The sequence below is a fragment of the Sapajus apella genome, unplaced genomic scaffold (assembly GCF_009761245.1).
Source record: "Sapajus apella isolate SASKATOON/1434 unplaced genomic scaffold, GSC_monkey_1.0 scaffold16, whole genome shotgun sequence".
In the NCBI taxonomy this organism is placed as follows: Eukaryota; Metazoa; Chordata; class Mammalia; order Primates; family Cebidae; genus Sapajus; species Sapajus apella.
This window is the reverse complement of record NW_022436956.1, coordinates 9,116,967-9,123,624: the sequence shown is the minus strand read 5'-3', so window position 1 is coordinate 9,123,624 and position 6,658 is coordinate 9,116,967.

The following is a 6,658-nucleotide window of genomic DNA, read 5'->3' as shown; positions in this document are numbered from 1 at the left end:
TCAGTAACGGCAGCTGTTAGATCTCAGCAAAGCGGGGCAGGAGCATGAGAGCATGGCTGGGGAGAAGGGAAAGGCAGGCTTGAGGCAGACACTGGCCTCACTGCCTCCATCTGCACACTGGGAGTGACCAGCCAGGTGCAGGAGCTGTGGTCACCTCCAGGCATCTCTTGGCCCTCTTCTCAAACTTCTTCTAGAAAAAAAGCCAGAGAAATCAAATCTCCTTTCCACTGGGGTCCTTCCGCCCCGGCTGCTTACTCCCTTGATGCTGTTGCCCAGCCCCTGAGGAGAAGGCATGGGTTTTGGAGGGAAACAAACCTGAGTTGAATTCCCTGTTCAGCCTAGAGCGGCGTGAGTGGACTTCAGCAGGTTTTCACACATGGCGAGCATGCGAGCACCACGTGAGAGTCAGTAGGCCCGTGGGACGATGGAGGTACCCTCCTCACCAACCCTCAGCTCTGTGGGACCCAGGACAAGTGGCCCAGCCTCACATAGGCAGATTCTGCTCAGATCAAAATCAGTCATGAGCACGGGGCCTCAGGGCGATGGGCAGGCACATGGGACCCCAGGATTGCTACGGCTTTCACTTGGAGAAAGCAGGAGCCCAGCTAGTCCCCCGTTCACGGGAAGACTCATCCAGGGGTTGCCTGGCCAAGAAACTTCAGGTTCCTCCCACGAGAAGCGCAGAGCAGCTCACAGGAATGGCATCTTACGCCTTCCAGAAAGAGCCAGATTGATGGCACATTTCAGGCCTCCCTGAAACACACTCCCATGTGGCTGACTTAGCTTCCTGGCGGCGGAGGTACTCAACACTCACTGTCCTCAACAACAGCACATTTCTCACACACCCAGATGCACACGCATCGGCCAAGGGTCTTCCAAGGAGGCACTCATGACCCAGCACCCGAGGCTTGAAGTGCACATATGCAAATCGGCCCAGCCCCTGCCTATGTCGGGCATAGCAGCAGTCAGCTCCAGCTCCTGAGACCTAGGCTGGGGCCCAGGGCACAGAATGCCCAGCGGACCGCAGCTCAGACACACCCCGCCCCTCTGCCCTAACCCCTTCCCTGCAGGGAGAGCAGGCAGAGGGAGGGGCAGCCTGAGGGAGAAAACAAACTTCAGACTCATTATCCCCAGCTCCAATCTCTGCTCTCAGCACAATTAAAGGTCTCTAATCGGGAATGAAAAGCAAACACAGCTCTCCTCTTGTCTGCCGGCTTCCTCCCCTCAAGCTGGGGCCCTGGCTCCTGTTTTCAATAGAAATATTCATTGCACTTTTCTAGAGGTTCCAGTAATTGGGTCTCAAAGGGGAAGGTTCCCACAGAGAGCGAGACCCCAAGACAGTGAGACCCAAGAGGTTCGGACATACCCAGTGACAGAGAGCAACAGGGAGATGAGGTAGAGAACGGGAGGCCCCGGGGGGGGGGGGTCTCAGATTTGCCCAGTGATCAGGAAACCCTTTCCTAGAGCTCTGTGCCTTCAGACTCTAGCTTCCTCTGAACTGCCCTGGGAAAGGAAATGAATCTTTAAGAGCAGACCACGGGGCCAGGCGCGGTGGCTCATGCCTGTAATCCCAGCACTTTGGGAGACCGAGGCAGGCAGATCACCTGAGGTCAGGAGTTTGGAGCAGTCTGGGCAACATGGCGAAACTCCATTTCTACAAAAAATTTAAAAATTAGCCGGTGTGGCTACTCAGGAGGCTGAGGCAGGAGAATCACCGGAACCCAGGGGACGGAAGTTGCAGTGAGCCGAGATCACGCCACTGCACTCCAGTCTGAGTGACGGAGCAGCACTCCATCTCAAAAATAAATAAATAAAATAAATAAACAGACCAAGGGCCTGCAGCAATGTGCTTGTCCCCGTCACAGCCATCTCTCCATCAGCAGCTTTTGTTCCATCAGCCCTGAGCTCTTCCAGGGCCAACAGCCTCTCCTAGGATTTGCCACATTTAAATCAAAACACAGTAGCCCAGCCGCACCACCAAATCCTTTCAAGACCCCTCCACCTTTGATCTGAATTGCTACTAGTATAATCACTCTGTTTCCTGCAGTTGCTTCAATGGAATGGCTTCAAAAGCAGACAATTTTTTCTACTCCTATAAAAAAACAGACCTGGGGAGGAGGAAACTCTGGCCCAGGGTCATCCTGCAAGGTAGGGCCTGAGCAAGACCAGACCCCCAGGCTCCTGGTGCCCCCAGGTTATTTTTACCTGGTTACTGTCAGTCAAGGCCAGAGAGGGGATGTCTGCATTCCAGCCCTAGCCCCATGACTGACGAGCTGTAACACAAGGGAAAGACACTCCATCCTCAACAGCTTCCAGGGATCCATTTCCTCCATCAGAAACTGTCCTGCAAACGCTGAGGACAACTGAAGACCTAAGACACCAGGATTCAAGAAATTTAGAAATGGTCGGCCACAGAGGCTCACACCTGTAATCCCAGCACTTTGGGAGGCCAGGATGGGAGGATAGCTCGAGGGCAGGAGTGTGAGACCAGCCTGGGCAACACAGGGAGACCTGGCCTCACAAACAAACAAAATAGCCAGGTATGCCCTGTAGTCCCAGGTACTTGGGAGGATCACTTGAGCCCAGGAGGATCACTTGAGCCCAGGAGTTTGAGGCTGCAATGAGCTGTGATCAGCCCACTGCACTCCAGCCTGGGCAACAGAATGAGACCCTGTCACCCCTCCTCAATCCTGCAAAAAAAAAAAAGGAAGGAGACTGGATACAAAGTAATTTTTAAGACACAGGGAGGAGGTGAGGTTAGTAATTCAGGCTCCCTTCTCTTCCTTTCCCTCCTTCCCTTGGTTCCATCTTAAGAAGTCAAGTTACAAGCCAGGCTGGGGGGTGGAGTGGGGAACTAAAGAAGGAGCCCAGCTGGCCCTCCTAATTAAAAACCCTAAAGCTCTCTTGACAGATCTGCCTGATTGTGGGATTGACTCCCTTAGCCCAGCACAGGCTGCACCTGGAGGTCTCTGCTCACGACCTCTAGATGAAGGACAAGGTTGACTGGAAAAGGAAGAGGTGAGGGGAGGGGCTGGGAGCCCCGTCATCACAGCAGGAGACAGACTCCTTGGCAGCTGGCTGGAGCTGGCGTGGGATCAACACCCTGGGATGGGGCCCCAGGGGGAATGATGGGTCTGGGTGTTGGGGCCTCTACTGAAGGGAGGTAGCAGATCAATTTTAACTGGACTTTTCCTGGAATACCTCCTCCTGTTACCTCCACTAGTCAGATGGCTGGCTGGCTGGGACCTCATCAAAACCTAGTTTATCAGGCCTTCCCCAAAATGTTAGGTCAGCATCTCAGGAACCAGTGTCCCCAAATTTCAGAAAAACTTGAGGGTTACCATTCAGCCCAAACATGCTCATTCATGGTAACCCCCTCAGGCTGGAGGCCTGAGGCCAAGCAGGGCACAGGCTGCCCCCAAGCAGAGCCAAAAGTCAGCGTGTGAAGTTGGCTGGGAGAGAGGGAGAGCCGTCTGGGAGACGCTCCTCATGGCAGGGAGCCCGGGAGGCAAGAGCTGAGCCAGGAGCTTCCAAGGGAGTCTGGCTTTGGGATTTACGAGTCTCTTGTTCCCATTAAAAAGGACTCTAGGCCTCAAGTGCTCTGGAGAGGGTCCTTCCATGGAGCCAAGACACCAGGCAGGAGGGAATCTGGCTTCCTCACCAGGCACCGTCCTGTCCTCTCTGAGGCCAGATTCCAGGCTCCCTGCCTCCCTTGTTGCAGGCCAGGGTTTTGTACTTCTCTTTTTTATGGTTTAGGACAAAGGATGTGCAGAAGAGAGGGGAAGGGCCATGGTTCCTTGGTCTTGAACTCAAGGAGGAGTGTCAAGTCCTTGAAAAGTGTCAGTGAAGGCCAGAAGTGCCATGATTCTCATGCCATCTGACTTGGGATTGGAAGTCACTCTGTGTAACCGTAATGTCTTTCCAGGATCACTTTTCTCAGTTGTCTAGAAATCTCCAATGTGACCTAAATCGTACTCGCAACTCCCCTCCTCCTGCAAGTCCCATGCTAGAATTTGGGTACCATGTAAGTCTTTGGTTTAGATCCCATATAAATCCTGAGTCTGGCATCAGATTGTCAGACAGAAGGGAACACTGAACTCTGTGTGGTGTCCAGCACAGGCCATGTGCAGACACTGGTGATGATGATGATGATAGTGGTGGTGGTGGTGGTGGTGGTGGTGATAGTCTATCTTGCATGTGTTGGAGACGTCTTTTGGTTATGGATCCTGCTTAGGGACAGTCACAGGATGACTGGGATCATAAGAGATGAGATGAGAGAGACCCTAATGATCCATTTCACTGGGAAGTGACCTGGGTTAATGGAGAAAAGAACAATCCTAGGAGGCTTGGACTGAACGTAAGAACACTACTGTGATCATTTATAGGAGCAGAGAAAGGAGCGAGAAAGAGGGACATGGTGACTGTGAGGGTGAGGGATTTATATGTCCCCAGACATGCTCCTATCAGGGAGAGTGGTGCTCTTGCTGGAGCCTGTCTTCAAGGAAATGAGAATGCCCTGGAGGTGTTTGAAATCCATCTCCTAGTCAACAGGCATCATCAACTGCAAGATATTTACAGAAAGCTTTTCCTCCATGACAGAGAAAAATACTTGCAGGAAGAGGTAGGTAGATCCCCCAATTCCATTTACACGAGATGCCTCCACACCTTTGCACACACCATTCCATCTGCCTAAATGGCCTCCCATCCTAGATGTACCTGTGTTTTGCTTCCCACTTCCCCACTAAATTAGGTGGTCCTTCTCTAGGCTCACAGGGTTATTGTGAGAATTAACACTTGTAAAATGCTTAGACCTAGGACATAAATATTCAAAAAAGGTTTTCTGTTGTTAGCATTGTTCTACCACAGTGCCCTTTGCACACCTGTACATGAATCCCATGGGCTGGCATCATATATGCTTGTCTATCACACCCTTTCTGTGACTTCTTGGCCAGCAGAAACCATTCATTAAATGCTTTTGTATTCCTACAACCTGGGTATGGTAAGTGGGATATGGGACAGTTCAGAAGCTGGTATATGCTAAGTGATCCTTAAATGCTGAATAAATGTGTAAATGAAAAATGACTGTCGATGCGCTTTTGAGGTGTGTTATGAGCAAAACATGTGCCTGCCACCAGAGGTGGTCATATTCCTTTGGACATGTGTTCCCTCACCCCTCACCCACTGATTCAGGCACTCAGCCAACAGCCTGTGGTCCACACTCTTAGGAGGGAGTTCATTTTGCTTTTCTCCAAGGCAGCCAACATCAACAGCAATGCAGAGATGGAAAACAGACCAGGACCAATGAAAGTTGTTCCTTCTCCATCTGAGGTTCCAAACGTTTTAAATCTGCTAATGAGACCCAGCCAGGAGTAATCAGGAAGTGTCTAAAATTAGCTGTTTTAATTTGAGCAAGAGGGAAAGGGACCAGCTCAGAAGGGGGCATAGTCTCCAGTGGAGAGAGCAGGATTCTGGGAGCCTCCAGAAAACCAGAGCAACATCTGGTGCTCCTGCACCCAAGGGAATGCCTAGGATGGACCCCCGGTCCCTGTGGCTCAACACCTGGTCACAAATTAGAACAATGCATTGGCCACTTGTCCCAGAATCCATTGTGTGTCAAGTTAGAGAACAGAGGCCGTGAGTTACCACCTGGAAAACATTCGCAAGCATTTGTTTGTGAGAGGGCTTTCTCCTACTCAACGTACCACTTTCTAACTACGTTCTTGTGGCTCTCGTTTCCCACCATTAGAAGTTGGGCATATAGTAGACGCTTCACTGCCTTTGTCAAACATTTTCTGAGCATTCTGGCCCACCGTAGTCCCTATAGTCTCTGAACTTCTATGAGAAAAGTATCTTTACCATTCATTTATTAACCCATCAAACATTTGTTGAGCATCTATTATGTATTAGTCTGCTTTCATTCTGCTAATAAAGGCATACCCAAGACTGGGCAATTTACAAAAGAAAGAGGTTTTTTGTTTGGTCATTTAGGTTTTTTGGGTTTGTTTTTGTTTGGTTGGTTTGTTTTCAGATGGAGTCTTGCTCTGTCGCCCAGGCTGGAGTGCAGTGGTGTGATCTCGGCTCCCTCTAATCCCACCTCCTGGGTTCAAGTGATTCTCCTGCCTCAGCCTCGCGAGTAGCTGGGACCATAGGCACCTGCCACCACACCCAGCTAATTTTTTTGTATTTTTAGTAGAGATGGGGTTTCACCATGTTGGCCAGGATGGTCTCAAACCTCTGACCTCAGGTGATCCACCTGCATCAGCCCCTCATAGTGCCAGGACTACAGGTGTGAGCCACCATGCCCAGCCCAAGAAAGAGGTTTAATGGACTTACAGTTCCACATGGCTGAGGAGGCCTCACAATCATGGCAGAAGGCAAGGAGGAGCAAGTCACATCTTATGTGGTTGGTGTCAGGTAAAGAGAGACCTTGTGCAGGGAAACTCCTTACAAAACCATCAGATCTTGTGAGACGTATGCACTATCATGAGAACAGCATGGGAAAGACCTATGATTCAATGACCTCCCACTAGGTCCCTCCCACAACATATGGGAATTCAAGATGAGATATGGATGAGGACACAGCCAAACCATGTCATATTATAAGCTAGATACTGAGGCAGGACTCAGGGATTCATGCAGAGGGAAAGGACACAGTGCT